The 17,944-nt window shown below is 39.6% G+C and overlaps 1 pseudogene; it reads right to left on the reverse strand.

The window, feature by feature from the left end:
- Positions 1-4,718: 4,718 nt before the first annotated feature.
- Positions 4,719-17,944, reverse strand: part of LOC136392071 (putative high mobility group protein B1-like 1) — a 38,111-nt pseudogene continuing 24,885 nt past the window's right edge.

A 17,944-nucleotide genomic window follows, 5' to 3' on the forward strand; every position in this document is an offset into this window, starting at 1 on the left:
CCATTTTCTTTCTCTTCTCCCTCTGATATACCTATTATTCTTATGTTATTCTTTCTGATGGAGTCAGACAATTCCTGTAGAGCTTTCTCGTTTTTTATTATTTTTGAGTCTCTTTCTTCTTCTCTCTGTTGTGCCTCAAGTTGTTTGTCTTCTATTTCACTAATCCTATCTTCTATCTGGGCTGTTCTGTTAGCTAAGCTTGTTACCTCGTTTTTCAGCTCGTGAATTGAGTTTTTCATTTCTGTTTGATTTGTTTTTATAGTTTCAATTTCCTTGGTAATATATTCTTTGTGTTCATTGAGTTGTTTTCTGATCTCCCTAAATTGCCTTTCTGTGTTTTCTTGTATATCTCTGAGTATTTTTAAGATTTCTATTTTAAATTCTCTGTCATTTAGCTCCAAGGCTTCCAATATGTTAAGTCTTTTCTCCATAGATTTTCCCACATCTATTTGTGTTACCTCTCTTTCTTTTGTATCCATAATATTTGATTTCCTTTTTCTTATTGGCATCTGAGGGTGGTCTTGTTGATAGCACACAGGCGAACTCCCTCTGCGGCTTGAATGAACGTCCCTGCGGTAGTTAGCTTTCTCCACACCCTCGTCTCTCAGATTCAAGTGATAACAGTCCTTTCGCTTTCAGTTTGTGTGGAACTCTGGAATGCTCCGAGGATAAATTTTTCTGTTTCTAGTTGATAAATTTGTTGTGATTTTGGGGAGATCTGTCGGACGCGCTGCTCACGGCGCCATTTCCGTGACGTCACTCCGCTGGTGAGCATTTTGCTCAAGCCAGATGAGCCCATGCTCAAGCTGGCGACCTCGGGGTCTCGAACCTGGGTCCTTGGCATCCCAGTCCGACGCTCTATCCACTGAGCCAATACCTGGTCAGGCTAAAGACAATATTAACAAAATAAAAAGGCCAACCACACAATGGGAGAACATATTCGACAATATATCTGATAAGGGGTTAATAACCAAAATTTAGAAAGAACATGTAAAACTCATCACCAGGAAGATAAACAGTTCAATCAAAAAATGGGCAAAATAGATGAATAGACACTTCTCCAAAGGGGACATACAGATGGCCAATAGGCATATGAAAAAATGTTCTACATCACTAATCATTAGAGAAATGCAAATTAAAGCCACAATGAGATATCACCTCACACCATTCAGAATGGCGCTCATCAACAAAACAACACAGAATAAGTGCTGGCGAGGATGTGGAGAAAAGGGAACCCTCCTGCACTGCTGGTGGCAATGCAGACTGGTGCAGCCACTGTGGAAATCAGTATGGAGATTCCTCAAAAAATTAAAAATGGAACTGCCTTTTGACCCAGACATCCTACTTTTAGGAATATATTTCAAGAACGCCACATCAACGAATCTAAAGAAGAAATGCACCCGCATGTTTATGGAAGCATTGTTCACAATAGCCAAGATCTGGAAATAGCCCAAGTGCCCATCAGTGGACAAGTGGATTAAAAAGCAGTGGTACATATACACAATGGAATACTATGGGGCCATGAAAAAGAAGAAAATATTATTTTTTGTGACAACATGGATGGACTTGGAAACTATTATGTTAAGTGAAATAAACCAGGCAGAGAAAGCAAAATATCATATGACCTCACTCTTCTGAGGAATCTGACGAACAATATGAACTGAGGAGTGGAATAGAGACAGAGGTGGGATCAAATGATCTAGAACAGCGGTTCTCAACCTGTGGATCGCGACCCCAGCGGGGTCGCCTAAAGCCATCGGAAAATACATAATGCATATCAGGTATTTACATTCTGAATCATAACTGTAGCAAAATTACAGTTATGAAGTAGTCATGAAAATTATTTTTTGGTTTGGGGTCCCCGCAACATGAGGAACTGTATTGTGGGGTCACGGCATTAGAAAGGTTGAGAACCACTGATCTAGAAGGAAAGCAGAATAAGGGAAAACAGATGATAGGGTGATAAGATGGGATGAAAGCAGAAAAACAAATCCTGGAGGGAAGGGGGAAGGGTGTTATGGGGAGGGGGACAGGGCAGATATACTGAGGAACAAGGGGGAGGGGAGGATGTATTGGGGGGACACTAGAATCTATGTAAACACAATAAATTAATAAAAAAGTCTTAGGATAATGAACTTAAAATCTATTTTCCCCTTTTTATTTATTATTTTTTTATTAAGTGAGAAGCAGGAAGGCAGAGACAGACTCCCTCATATGACCGGGATCCACCCAGCAAGTCGCTTACCAGCTGATGCTCTGCCCATCTGAACCACTGTCCCACTGCTCTGCAGCCAAGCTATTTTAGCACCTGAGGTGGAGCCATGGAGCTATCCTCAGCACCAGGGGCCAACTTGCTCCAACTGAGCCATGGCTGCAGGAGGGGAAGAGAGAAAAAGAGAGAGAAGGGAGAGGGGAGGGGTGGAGAAGCAAATGGTCACTTCTCCTGTGTGTTCTGACTGGGAATCAAACCCAGGACTTCCACACACCAGGCCAACACTCTACCACTGAGCCAACTGGCCAGGGCTATTTTTTCCCCTTTTTGTTGACTTTATTGGGGTGAGACTGGTTAACAAAATTATACTGATTTTAGGTGCACAATTGGACAACTTTCTTCTTATATTTTATTTATTTATTTATCTATTTATCTATTTATTTATTATTTTTAAAATTCACTTTAGAAAGAAGAGAGAGAGGGAGAGAGAGAGAGGGAAGCGGGGAGGAGCAGGAAGCATCATCTTCCATATGTGCCTTGACCAGACAAGCCCAGGGTTTTGAACTGGCAACCTCTACTGTGCCACCACAGATCAGGCTCTTCTTATATTTTAAAAGTTATATTATACATTCTATATTTTTAAAATGTTGTGGTTGTTACTCCATGTTATTCCTCTGAATAATTTCTAAGTGTATTATTCATTTTATATTTCCCTTAGCGGGAAAAGTACTTTTCACAACCTTAAATCCGTTCGGTCTTGCCCTTACCTCTCTCTCATATCCCATATTTTACAATTCCTTTTTTTTAAAGGTAAACTTAGATTTTATTTTTATTGATTTTACAGAGGCAGGAGAGAGTGAGGTGGAGTGAGAAGTATAAACTCATAGTTGCTTCACTTTAGTTATTCATTGATTGATTGCTTGTCATATGTGCCTTGCTACATTTCAAACTGGCGACCTCAGTGTTTCAAGTTGACACTTTATCCACTGTGCCACCACAGGCCAAGCAACAATTCTTTTTTTTTTTCTTCTTTTCCAAATGAGAAGAGGGGAAATGGAAAGACAGACTTCTGCATGACCTTTGATTGGGATCTACCTGACAACCTCCATCTGAGGCTTATGCTCTGACCATCTGGGGCCATGCTTGCAACCGAGCTATTTTTATTGCCTGAGGTGGAGGCTCCATGGAATCATCCTCAGTGACCAAGGCCGATGCACTCGAACCAATTGAGCCATGGCTGTGGAGAGGAAGAGAGAAAGAAAGAAAGAGAGAGAGCTAGAAGGGGAGTAGGAGCAGTGGAGAAGCAGATGGTTGTTTCTCCTGTGTGCTCTGACTGGGAATCAAACTCAGGACATCTACACGCCAGGCCAGTGCTCTACCACTGAGCCAACCAGCCAAGGCCGACAACTCTTAAATTCAGGTTGATTCTCCTTTTGTGTAAGTTCCCAACCAAAGGCTAGGTCTCGTGTCCTTCAAGTACTTTTCCTCATGCTGATAATAAAATTCTGTGCCAAGATGTTTTTGCTTTCAGCTAATCTGCTGACAGAGTCCAGCTGCAAATATAATCTGCAACAGCTAGAGACTGCCCTCTAATCCATCACTGCATTTCCATTTTCTTTCTCTCTCCCTTCCTCCACCCGCCCTCCTCAGTTGGCCTTTTAGAATAATCAGATTATTACATGATATTATTTAACCAATTCCACTATTCCTATCTCAGGCATCATCTGATTTATTTGTTTTTATTTGAGGTACTTTCTCTAAGACTGTTAAACTTACTGTGTTTCTGTTGAGAAGTCTGGTGTCAATTTAATTCTTTGGAGAATGGCTTTTGGAGGTATTTAGAATTTTTTTAAAATATATTTTTATTATTTATTAACTTTAGAGAGGAAGGGGGGAGAGAGAGAGAGAAAGAGGAGAGAGAGAGAGAGAGAGAGAGAGAGAGAGAGAGGAACATTGATCTGTTCCTGTATGTGCTCTGACTGGGGGTCGAACTAGCAACCATTTCAGGATGATGCTCTAACCAACTGAGCCATCCAACCAGGGCAGAGGAGTTTAGAAGTTTTATTTTTTAAAAACTGATTTTAGAGAGAGGAGAGAGAGAGAGAGAAAGGTGGTGGGGAAGAGCAAGAAGCATCAACTTGTAGCAGTTGCTTTTCATATGTGCCTTGATTAGGCAAGCCCAGGGTTTCGAACTGGCAACTACAGCATTCAGGTAGATGCTTTATCCACTGTGTCACTATAGATCAGATGGATTTTAATGTTCTTAAATTCAATGTTTGACTTTGATGTTTGTTCTTTTTTTTTTTTTTTGACAAAAAGGAAATTTATTTCTTCACTACAACAGCATTCACATTTGCATCAAAATAATCAAACCACTATCCATCAAGGAAAAGGAGGAAAGAATGTTGAGATTTAAGGATACTTGCTTCTTTTGAACTTCAGTAGCAGACGTAGGTATGTTCTCCTAATGCTCTTGACATCACTTATGCACCAGGAGGCTGGGAGTCTAGAGACCTGATGCATGGACTTTCAAAAACTCCTCAAGCTGTCTCATCTTCTCATCTTGGGCATGATGTTCCCGGTACCTTGATGCTAGGCTCAGGAGCATGCTGTTCACCCGATTTTTGTACACAGGACTGTCTGGAGATGGTGATTTCCACTAAGTTCCCAGAATTTAATGTGTACCATCAGTAAGACCTGGTTCATCCACTATTTCCGGAATTATGGTTTGGGCCTAACCAAGATTGAGTCAGCTAGCCATGCTTCCAAGTAAAACACTGATGGTTTCTCAGTTCCTGCACAGAAAGCCACCACCACTGAGTGTGAATCATATTAGTAAAAGTGGTGGTATCCTCAGCACCCTGTCCAGGATCTGGGTGGACGTCTATGGATTCCCCTGGACCACAGGACCTGGCTGGCCCAGCATGCTAGGACCAGCAGCCCAAGAGCAGATTGAGTAGCTCTTGTGGAACTCCCTTAGATTTTTTTTAGAGAGAGAGAGAGAGACAGACAGACAGACAGACAGGAAGAGACAGATGAGAAGCTCCAACTCATAGTTGCGGTACCTAGTTGTTCATTGATTGCTTTCTCATATGTGCCTTGACTGGGTGGCTCCAGCCAAGCCAGTGACCTTGGGCTCAAGTCAGTGACCTTGAGCTTCAAGCCAGAATCCATGGGGTCACATTGATGATTCCATGCTCAAGCTGGTGAGCCTGTGCTCAAGCTGGTAAGCCTGTGCTCAGATGAGCTCATGCTCAAGCTGGTGGTGACCTTGGTTTTGAACCTGGGACCTCAGAGTGCCAGGTTGATGCTCTACCCATTGTGCTATCACCAGTTAGGCTCCCTTAGATTTCAATATAACGAATCTGGATGTGCTGTTCCTCCCTTTGTTACTTTATTTAGCATTCTATAAGATCTTTCAACCTGAGATTCTTCACCTTCCTCTAATTCTCAGAAATTTATCACCATTATTTCTTCAGCTACTTTCTCCTCTTATTTATTTATTTATTTATTTATTTATTTATTTATTTATTTATTTATTTTTCTGAAGTGAGAAGCGGGGTGGGGGGGGCGGGAGGCAGACAGATAGACTCCCGCATACACCCTACCGAAATCCACCCAGCATGCCCACCAGGGGGTGATGCTGGGCCCCTCTGGGGCATTGCTTTGCTACAACAGGAGCCATTCTAGCGCCTAAGGTGGAGGCCATGAAGCTATCCTCAGCGTTCAGGCCAACTTTGCCCCAATGGAGCCTTGGCTGCAGGAGGGGAAGAGAGAGAGAGAGTGAAAGGAGAGGGAGAGGGGTGGAGAAGCAGCTGGGCACTTCTCCTGTGTGCCCTGGCTGGAAATTGAACCTGGGACTTCCACATGCCGGGCTGACACTCTACCACTGAGCCAACTGGCTAGGGACATCTCTTCTTTTTTGTTTTTCTTTTTCCTATCTTTGGGGAATCTTATTCTCCTGATGTCCACACTTCTTTCTGTTTTTTTTTTTAACTTCTTTTAAAATATTCTATGACTTTAAATTTTTTTTTGCCCTTTGAGAGATTTTCTCACTCTAATCTTCCAACTCATCCATTTGTTCTCCCTCTGTATCCTTCCTTTATTTCCCCCAATTGTTAATGTTCTTTATGTCAACTAATACATATATTTTATATCCAATATGTCTACTTAAAAAAATAAGACTTTGTTCTTATATATGTCACTAATCTTCTCCTTTATCTTTTTGAGTATATTTATTATCTTGTTTTAACTTCTTAGTCCAACTGTTTCTTTTCTTTTTCTTTCTTTCTTTCTTTCTGCTCCTCCTCCTCTTCTTCCTTCTCCTCCTCTTTTTCTTAAAATATTTTACTTATTGATTTTAGAGAGAGGAGAGAGAGAGATAGAAAGGGGATGTGGACAGAACAGGAAGCATCAACTTTCAGTAGTTGCTTCTTGTATGTGCCTTGACCAGGCAAGCCCAGGGTTTCAAACCAACAACCTTAGACCTCAGTATTCCAGGCTGATGCTCTACCCACTGCACCACCAGGTCAGGCTCAACAGTTTTAATAATTCTGCTTCAAGTGGTTTATGTGGCTTCTTTTGGGCATGTTACTTTTTAAAAAAAATTTATTTATTGATTTCAGAGAGGAAGGGAGAGAGAGAGACAGAAACATCAATTTGTTCCTGTATATGCTCTGACTGGGAACCGAACTGGCAACCTCTGTGCATCAGGACGACGTTCCAACCAACAGAGCTATCTGGCAAGGCAAGCATGTCACTATTATAGCTATACAACTCAGGTTCTGATTTTTTTTTTCTTTTTCTGAAGCTGGAAACGGGGAGGCAGTCAGACAGACTCCGCATGCGCCCGACCGGGATCCACCCGGCACGCCCACCAGGGGGCGATGCTCTGCCCATCCGGGGCGTCGCTCTGTCGCGACCAGAGGCCAAGGAGCCATCCCCAGCACCCGGGCCATCTTTTGCTCCAGTGGAGCCTCGGCTGCGGGAGGGGAAGAGAGAGACAGAGAGGAAGGAGAGGGGGAGGGGTGGAGAAGCAGATGGGAGCTTCTCCTGTGTGCCCTGGCCGGGAATTGAACCCGGGACTTCCGCACGCCAGGCCAACATTCTACCACCGAGCCAACCAGCCAGGGCCTCAGGTTCTGATTTTTTAGGCTTGTGAGCACATGTTTTCTGGGATGGAGTAGGGGTTGTTCTCAGTTACTGTGTATGGTAACAGGTGTTAGGGATTACAGTGTGGACAGTGAAAGACACCAGAGAACTAGTGTCACCACTCTCTTTGTTGCCACTCCATTGATCAATATCCTAGGCAGGGATTTGCTTTTATATTTAAATTTAAAATGCAGTTCTGGGAAGAGGCAATCTCTTTAGAATGTAATCTTCCAGCTCTGGGAGTTTGCAGGGGGAGGAGATTTGGCTGTCCCAGGTCAGCCCATACCTGTTTTCATCAGCTTCTGGTTGCAGGCAGCTGTCAAGGTTCTTGGCTTTTTTTTTTTTTTTTTTTTTTAGAGGCAATCATATCAGCTTGTTATTTTACCCCAACCCTTAGACCTTAAGCAAAATGTTATTCTTGCCCTGGTCAGATAGCTCAGTTGATTAGAGTATTGTCCCAAATCACAGAGGTTGCTGGTTCAATCCCAAAGTCAGGACACGTATCAGATCTGATTGATAGTCTTCTCTCTCTCTCTCCTTTCCTCTCTCTTTGCTCGAATAAATAAATAAAAACTGAAGAAAGAGAGAAAAATGTTATTCTTACTGAAATGGTCATGTTCTTCAATTCAAAGTTCAGTAAAGTGATAATAGTGACAATCTTTAGCTTGTTCTTGACTTTAGTAAGAATACTTTAAAAATTTTATTGTTTATTCATTTAATGTTAAGAATGAAGTAGCAGTGGGTTTTTGATAGATGCCCTTTCTTGGTCAAGATATTCTTTTCTATTTTTAGATACTATTAAGTTTTCATTTATTTTTTTATGAATGGGTATGAATTTATTTTGGCTTCTATTGAGATAATTATATTGTTGGGGTTTTTTGAAAGAGATAGAGAGAGAGTGTAAAGCCAGTAATCAGGGCCAGGGCCACTATCACAGCAGCCCGGCCCATGCAGGTTCGCATTGGATTCGGACAGTCGGTAAAGAAACAGCGGAGCCAAAAACTGATGGGCCATAGCCTTTAATCCTACCTTGCACCCGGCGGGCAAGTAAGAATACACACTGGGCTCCAAAACCCAGTCACACTCAGTGCTCACAAAGCTACTGACTTATCCGAGTTTCCTAGAATCAAAGGTTTCTAGCTCACCAGCCTTCTTCTCCTCAGTTCCCCATCTCCTTCCTTATCCCAGATACAAACTCTACACAAACTGGCATCTCACTCAGCACTCCGCCATCTTGGCTGCTTCTCCTGGCCTCCTCCACGTGGCCTCCTCCCGCTGCTGGCTCTATTCTCTCTGCTCTCTCATGCTAACCTCAGGAACCAATAAGCAAACTCCCGCTCCGTTCCCATTTTATAGTGTAGAAATCCAAACCCTTAATCCAATATACATAATAGGGAAGTCTCTAATACAAAGTCACTTCTCTGAGGCATGATAGGATTGTACCACCTTACACCAAAAAGGGTAGGAAAGGCTTAATCCCAAAACCAAGCCCCAGGCTACAAGGATTCTGCCTGCCTTTAGCCCACCCCAACACACATTAATACCACCTGGGCAACGGCCTCTTTAACAAAGTGAGCATAATACATTTTATCTGCCCAACAGAGAGTCAGAGGGATGGACAAATAAGGACAGAGAGACAGGAAGGGAGAGAGATGAGAAGCTTCAATTCTTCGTTGCGGCACCTTAGTTGTTCACTGATTGCTTTCTCATATGTGCCTTGACGAGGTGGCTACAGCAGAGTGAGTGACCCCTTGCTCAAGCCAGAGACCTTGGGCGTCAAGCCAGCAACCTTTGGGCTCAAACTAGTGACCATGGGGTTATGTCCATGATCCCTCACTCAAGCCAGTGGGCTGGCGCTCCGCTCAAGCTAGTGAGCCTGTGCTCAAGCCAGAGACCACGGGGTTTCAAACCTGGGTCCTCTGCAACCCAGTTCAATGCTCCATTCATTGCGCCACTGCCTGGTCAGGTGATAATCATATGGTTTTAATTTTTAATTTGTTAATATAGTGATTTACATTAATATATTTTCTAATGTAAAAACCATTCTGCCTGACCTGTGGTGGCGCAGTGGATCAAGCATCAACCCGGAATACTGAGGTCTCTGGATAGAGATAGAAAGAGACAAACATTGATTTGTCGTTCCACTTATTTATGCATTCATTGAATGATTTGTGTTTGTGCCCTGACCAGGGATTGAACCCACAACCTAGGCAAATTGGGGCAACGTTCCAACCAACCGAGCTATCTGGCCAAGACCAGTGATTCTTGAATAGCCTTTCTTTTGGATCTCAAATAAATGCTTGCTGCCTCTCATTTTAGCCTTTTATTTTTATGTTAACAGTATCTAAGGTGATCTACTTAGTACACAGATTTGGCTGTGTGTAACAGATACCAAAAATAGCAGTGGCTTGAGTGAAAAAGTTTATATCTTTGTTATATACTATTTGGCAGTAGGTGCCTTAAGGCTGGTTTGGTAGGTAGTTCTGCTCAGCCATCCCCAGTTTGTATTGTCCAAATGTCTCATGCATTTTCCAAGCAGCAAGGTGAAGGAGTGGCATGTTCTCTATCATTAAAGACATGAATCAGAAGTTGCAAACATCATCTGCCTACTTCTTTTGCCTAGAGCTTAGTCATGTGGCTACACCTAGTTGCAAGAAATTCTGGAGAGCATGACCTTTATTTGAACTTAAAATTAATGGTCCTTTTGCTATGAGAGACAAGGGGAGAAAAGGTAATAAGGCAACTAGCAGTCTTTACTACAAATGTTACTTTATACCTGCCACAAAAAGAAAATTGGGCAGTATTTCCTCTTCATTTATTTTCTAGAAATATGTATAAGATCTGCCTCACCCCTTATTTGATAACCTTGCCCATAAAAAACCATCTGGATCTGTTCTATTTTTAATTTTCATCTTTTTGTGTAGATTTATACTGTAGTTTCCTTCTACTAATAAAAAATTTTTATCAGTAGCATTTAGAATGTCAAAAAAACAGCTGCAACTTTTTTTTTTTTGCAATTATAGAGTGGTATTCAGTTAACAGAACAACCATTATTTTGTATCAGCTGATTCAGAGACAACTGAAGATAAAAAACTACCATCCCCATATATAACTAATTTGTGCTGTGCACCAACAAAAACTTGCTTTAAATTTCCATGCCAGCTTACAACCCCCATACTGTACCAGGCAAGGTTAGTGGCTATTGAAAATACCACCAAGACAAGGTTATCTAAAGAAACATTCAGTAGTGTGTTAACTATATAAAAAAAGACGCTGTGTAGTTTAAAAACAAATCTTATTCAGCTTTATGTTTGTTTTTTTTTAATTTGAAAGGAGTTATGTACAGGGGAGTTAAATGCTTTATAGACAAGAAAAAAAAGTACACTAGAACCAATTTCTCATCATCATCTTCTTCCACCTCTTCATCTTCCTCATCTTTCTCCTCTTCCTTCCTTTCTTTGTTTTAGCTTTGACTACTTCCTTTTTGCCACATCAGGCTTTACTTGAGCCCAGTATGCAGCAATACCTCCTCCGTGTTTCTCCATTTTAGTAGCCTCCTTTCCAGCAGGCTGCTGCACCTGCAGCAGTGTGACCCCACATCTCCCAGCTTCTCTGCAGCATTACCAATGGATAGGCCCGGATGCTCTCCTTTGATTTTTAAAAAAATTAATTAATTTTAATTTATTGTGTTTATGTAGATTCAAGTGTCCCGCCGAGTACATCCCCCCACCCCCGTGTTTCCCTCAACCTCCCCCTTGCTGCCCCTCTCCCGCCATGCCCTCCCCCTCTTCCCTTCAAGATTTACTGTCCTGCTCTCTATAATGCAGTGTTATGTATATATAACTTCACCAATCTCTTTCCCTTCTCTGATCCCATCCTCTTATCCCCTTTCCCTCTGTTTCCTTTCCCTCTGGTCCCTTTGATCCCGCCTCTGTCTCTATTATGCTCCTCAGTTCACATTGTTCATTTGATTCCTCAAATGAGTGAGGTCATATGATATTTTTCTTTCCCTGCCTGGCTTATTTCACTTAGCATAATAGGTTCCAGGTCCTCCCATGTTGTCGCAAAAGGTAAGATTCCCTTCTTTTTCATGGCCGCATAGTATTCCATTGTGTATATGTACCACCACTTTTTAATCCACTTGTCTACTGATGGACACTTGGGCTGTTTCCAGATCTTGGCTATTGTAAACAATGCTGCCATAAACATGGGGGTGCATTTCTTCATTTGAATCAGTGATTGGTATTCTTAGGATATATTCCTAAAAGTGAGATGGCTGGGTCAAAAGGCAGTTCCATATTTAATTTTTTGAGGAATCTCCATACTGTTTTCCACAGTGACTGCACCACCAGCAGTGCAGGAGGGTTCCCTTTTCTCCACATCCTTGTCAGCACTTATTCTGTGTTGTTTTGTTAATGAGTGTCATTCTGACTTGTGTGAGGTGACATCTCATTGTGGTTTTAATTTGCATTTCTCTAATGATTAGTGATGTTGAACATTTTTTCATCTGCCTATTGGCCATCTGTATGTCCCCTTTGGAGAAGTGTCTATTCATTTCTTCTGCCCATTTTTTGATTGGATTGTTTATCTTCCTGGTGTTGAGTTTTAGAAGTTCTTTATAAATTTTGGTTATTAACCCTCTATCAGATGTATTGTCGAATATGTTCTCCCATTGTGTGGTTTGTCTTTTTATATTGTTCATATTGTCTTTAGCTGTGCAAAAGCTATTTAGTTTGATATAGTCCCATTTGTTCATCCTGTCCTTTATTTCACTTGCGCATGGAGATAAATCAGCAAATGTATTGCTGCGAGAGATGTTGGAGAGCTTATGTTTTCTTCTAAGATGCTTATGGTTTCACAATTTACATTTAAGTCTTTTATCTATTTTGAGTTTATTTTTGTGAATGGTATAAGTTGGTGGTCTAGTTTCATTTTTTTGTAGATAGCTGTCCAATTTTCCCAACACCATTTGTTAAAGAGACTGTCTTTACTCCATTGTATGCTCTTACCTCCTTTGTCAAATATCAATTGTCCATAAAGGTGTGGGTTTATTTCTGGGTTCTCTGTTCTGTTCCATTGATCTATATGCCTGTTCTTATGCCGGTACTTTTGAGTATAATGGCCTTGTAGTATAATTTGATATCAGGAAGTGTGATACCACCCACTTTATTCTTCTTTTTCAAGATTGCTGAAGCTATTTGGGTTCTTTTTTTGGTTCTATATAAATTTTTGGAATATTTGTTATATATCTTTGAAGTATGTCATTGGTATTTTAATAGGAATTGCATTGAATTTATAAATTGCTTTGGGTAATATAAACTCTTTTTTGTGACAGAAACAGAGAGAGACAGAGAGAGGAACAGACAGAATGGAAGGGAGAGAGATGAGAAGCATCAATTCTTTATTGTGGCAACTTAGTTTCTCAGTGATTGTTTTCTCATATGTGCCTTGACTGTGGGACTACAGCAGACCAAGTGACCCCTTGCTCAAGCCAGCGACCTTGGGTTTAAGCTGGTGAGTCTCACCAAACCAGATGAGCCCGCGCTAAAACTGGCTACCTCGGGGTTTCAAAGGGTCCTTCGCGTCCCAGTCTGTCACTCTATCCACTGAGCCACTGCCTGGTCAGGCTAATGTAAACATTTTAATGGCTAATATAAACATTTTAATGATGTTTATTCTTCCTATTCATGAACATGATATATGCTTTCACTTCTTTGTATCTCCCTTGATTTCTTAATGTTTTATAATTTTCTGAGTACAAGTCTTCAAGCTCCTTGGTTAAATTTACTCTAGGTACTTTATTTATTTATTTATTTACTTTGCAATAGTGAAGGGGATTGTTTTCTTAACTTCTCTTTCAGACAGTTCATTGTTGGTGTATAAAAATGCCTCTGATTTCTGAATATTAATTTTATATCCTGCCAACTTTCTGAATTCATTTATCAGGTCCAGTAGTTTTTTTTTTTAATAAATAAGTTTTTATTAATTTTAATGGGGTGACATCAATAAATCAGGGTACATATATTCAAAGAAAACATGTTCAGGTTATCTTGTCATTCAATTCTGTTGCATACCCATCACCTAAAGTCAGATTGTCCTCCGTCACCTTCTATCTAGTTTTCTTTGTGCCCCTCCCCCAGGTCCAGTAGTTTTTGACTGAGACTTTAGGGTTTTCTATGTACAGTCTCATATCATCAGCAAATAATGATAGTTTTACTTCTTCTTTTCCAATTTGGATGCCTTTTATTTCTTCTTTTCGTCTGATTGCTGTGGCTAGGACTTCCAGAACTATGTTGAATAAGAGTGGTGAAAGGGGGCACCCCTGCCTTGTTCCTGATCTTAAGGGGATTGCTTTTAATTTTTGCCCATTGAGTATGAAGTTGGCTGTGGGTTTGTCATAGATGTTCTTTATCATGTTGAGGTATGTTTCCTGTATTCCCACTTTGCTGAGAGTTTTGATCATAAATGGGTGCTGGATTTTATCAAATGCTTTTTTCTGCATCTATTGATATTATCATGTAATTTTTCTCCTTTTATTTGTTTATATGATAATCACATTGATTGACTTGCAAATATTGTACCAGCCTTGCCTCCTCAGAATAAATTCCACTTGATCATGATGTATGATTTTTTCATATATTGCTGGATCCAGTTTGCTAATATTTTGTTGAGAATTTTAGCATCTAAATTCATCAGGAATATTGACCTATAGTTTTCTTTCTTTCTGTTGTATTGCTTGGTTTTGGAATAAGGATTATGCTCGCCTTATAAAAGAAGCTTGGAAGTCTTCCCTCCTCTTGAACTTTTTGAAATAACCTGAGAAGTATAGGAGTTAGTTCTTTGAGTATTTCTTAGAATTCGCCTGTGAAACCATCTGGCCCAGGGCTTTTGTTTGTTGAGAGTTTTTTGATAACTGTTTTAATCTCATTTGTTGTAATTGGTCTGTTTAGGTTTTCTGATTCTTCCACATTGATTTTTGAAAGATTATGTTTCAAGGAATTTGTCTATTTCACCTAGGTTGTCTAATATTTTGGCATACAGTTCTTCATAGTATTTTCTTACAATCCTTTGTATTTCTTCTGTGTCAGTTATTTCTTCTCAACCCTCATTTCTAATTTTATTTATTTGTGTCCTCTCTCTTTTTTTCCTAGTGAGTCTGGTTAAAGGTTCACCAATCTTATTTACCTTTTCAAAGAACCAACTCTTGGTTTCATTGATCTTTTTTTTTTTTTTTTTTTTTTTTTTAATAAATTTTTATTAATGGTAATGGGATGACATTAATAAATCAGGGTACATATATTCAAAGAAAACATGTCTAGGTTATTTTGTCATTAAATTATGTTGCATACCCCTCGCCCAAAGTCAGATTGTCCTTCGCCACCCTCTATCTAGTTCTCTGTGCCCCTCCCCCTCCCCCTAACTCTCCCCCTGTCCTCCCTCCCCCCACCCCTGGTAACCACCACACTCTTGTCCATGTCTCTTAGTCTCATTTTTATGTTCCACCAATGTATGGAATCATGTAGTTCTTGTTTTTTTCTGATTTACTTATTTCACTCCTTATAATGTTATCAAGATCCCACCATTTTGCTGTAAATGATCTGATGTCATCGTTTCTTATGGCTGAGTAGTATTCCATAGTGTATATGTGCCACATCTTCTTTATCCAGTCTTCTATTGAAGGGCTTTTTGGTTGTTTCCATGTCTTGGCCACTGTGAACAGTGCTGCAATGAACATGGGGCTACATGTGTCTTCACGTATCGATGTTTCTGAGTTTTGGGGGTATATACCCAGTAGAGGGATTGCTGGGTCATAAGGTAGTTCTATTTGCAGTTTTTTGAGGAACCACCATACTTTCCTCCATAATGGTTGTACTACCTTACAGTCCCACCAACAGTGAATGAGGGTTCCTTTTTCTCCACAGCCTCTCCAACATTTGCTATTACCCTTCTTGTTGATCATAGCTAATCTAACAGGTGTGAGGTGGTATCTCATTGTAGTTTTGATTTGCATTTCCCTAATAACTAATGAAGCTGAGCATTTTTTCATATATCTGTTGGCCATTTGTATCTCTTCCTGGGAGAAGTGTCTATTCATGTCTTCTTCCCATTTTTTTATTGGATTGTTTGTTTGTTGTTGAGTTTTATGAGTTCTTTGTAAATTTTGGAAATTAGGCCCTTATCTGAGCTGTTGTTTGAAAATATCATTTCCCATTTAGTTGGCTGTCTGTTTATTTTTATATCAGTTTCTCTTGCTGAGCAAAAACTTTTTATTCTGATGTAGTCCCATTCATTTATCTTTGCCTTCACTTCTCTTGCCATTGGAGTCAAGTTCATAAAATGTTCTTTAAAACCTAGGTCCATGAGTTTAGTACCTATGTCTTCTTCTATGTACTTTATTGTTTCAGGTCTTATATTTAGGTCTTTGATCCATTTTGAATTAATTTTAGTACACGGGGACAGGCTGTAGTCGAGTTTCATTCTTTTGCATGTGGCTTTCCAGTTTTCCCAACACCATTTGTTGAAGAGGCTTTCTTTTCTCCATTGTGTGTTGTTGGCCCCTTTATCAAAGATTATTTGACCATATATATGTGGTTTTATTTCTGGGCTTTCTATTCTGTTCCATTGGTCTGAGTGTCTATTTTTCTGCCAATACCATGCTGTTTTGATTATCGTGGCCCTATAATATAGTTTAAAGTCAGGTATTGTAATGCCCCCAGCTTCATTCTTTTTCCTTAGGATTGTTTTGGCTATTCGGGGTTTTTTATAGTTCCATATAAATCTGATGATTTTTTGTTCCATTTCTTTAAAAAATCTCATAGGAATTTTGATGGGAATTGCATTAAATTTGTATATTGCTTTGGGTAATATGGCCATTTTGATTATATTTATTCTTCCTATCCAAGAGCAAGGAATATTTTTCCATCTCATTGTATCTTTTTCGATTTCCCTTAACAATGCTTTGTAATTTTCATTATATAGGTCCTTTACATTCTTTGTTATGTTTATTCCTAGGTATTTTATTTTTTTTTTTTGCAATCGTGAAGGGGATTATTTTTTTGAGTTTGTTTTCTAATATTTCATTGTTGGCATAGAGAAAGGCTATGGACTTCTGTATGTTAATTTTGTATCCTGCGACCTTACTGTATTGGTTTATTGTTTCTAATAATCTTTTTGTGGAGTCCTTCGGGTTTTCGATGTATAGGATCATATCATCAGCAAAAAGTGATACCTTTACTTCTTCTTTTCCAATATGGATGCCTTTTATTTCTTTGTCTTGTCTGATTGCTCTGGCCAGAACTTCTAGCACCACGTTAAATAAGAGTGGAGAGAGTGGACAACCCTGTCTTGTTCCTGATTTAAGGGGGAAAGCCTTCAGTTTAGTGCCATTTAATATGATGTTAGCTGATGGTTTATCATATATGGCCTTTATCATGTTGAGATATTTTCCTTCTATACCCATTTTGTTGAGAGTCTTAAACATAATATTGTGTTGTATTTTATCAAAAGCCTTTTCTGCATCTATTGATAAGATCATGTGGTTTTTGTTCTTTGTTTTGTTGATATGGTGTATTACGTTAACCGTTTTGCGTATGTTGAACCATCCTTGAGATTCTGGGATGAATCCCACTTGATCATGATGTATTATTTTTTTAATATGTTGTTGTATTCGGTTTGCCAGTATTTTGTTTAGAATTTTAGCATCTGTATTCATTAGAGATATTGGTCTGTAGTTTTCTTTCTTTGTGCCATCCTTGCCAGGTTTTGGTATGAGGGTTATGTTGGCCTCATAAAATGTGTTCGGAAGTATTGCTTCTTCTTCAATTTTTTGGAAGACTTTGAGTAGAATAGGAACCAAGTCTTCTTTGAATGTTTGATAGAATTCACTAGTATAACCGTCTGGGCCTGGACTTTTATTTTTGGGGAGGTTTTTAATAGTTTTTTCTATTTCCTCCCTGCTGATTGGTCTGTTTAGGCTTTCCGCTTCTTCATGACTCAGTCTAGGAAGGTTGTATTGTTCTAGGAATTTATCCATTTCTTCTAGATTGTTGTATTTGGTGGCATATAATTTTTCATAGTATTCTACAATAATTCTTTGTATATCTATGATGTCTGTGGTGATCTCTCCTCTTTCATTTTGGATTTTATTTATTTGAGTCCTGTGCCTTTTTTCCTTGGTGAGTCTTGCCAAGGGTTTGTCAATTTTGTTGATCTTTTCAAAGAACCAGCTCCTTGTTTTATTGATTTTTTCTATAGTTTTTCTGTTCTCTATTTCATTTATTTCTGCTCTGATTTTTATTATCTCCTTTCTTCGGCTGGTTTTGGGTTGTCTTTGTTCTTCTTTTTCTAGTTCCTTAAGGTGTGAAGTTAAGTGGTTTACTTCGGCTCTCTCTTGTTTGTTCATATAGGCCTGAAGTGATATGAACTTTCCTCTTATTACTGCTTTTGCTGCATCCCAGAGATTCTGATATGTCGTATTTTAATTTTCATTTGTCTGTATGTATCTTTTGATCTCTGCGCTTATTTCTTCTTTGACCCATTCATTTTTTAGAAGTATGTTGTTTAGTTTCCACATTTTTGTGG

Source organism: Saccopteryx leptura, chromosome 2, assembly GCF_036850995.1.
Source record: "Saccopteryx leptura isolate mSacLep1 chromosome 2, mSacLep1_pri_phased_curated, whole genome shotgun sequence".
Lineage (NCBI taxonomy): Eukaryota > Metazoa > Chordata > Mammalia > Chiroptera > Emballonuridae > Saccopteryx > Saccopteryx leptura.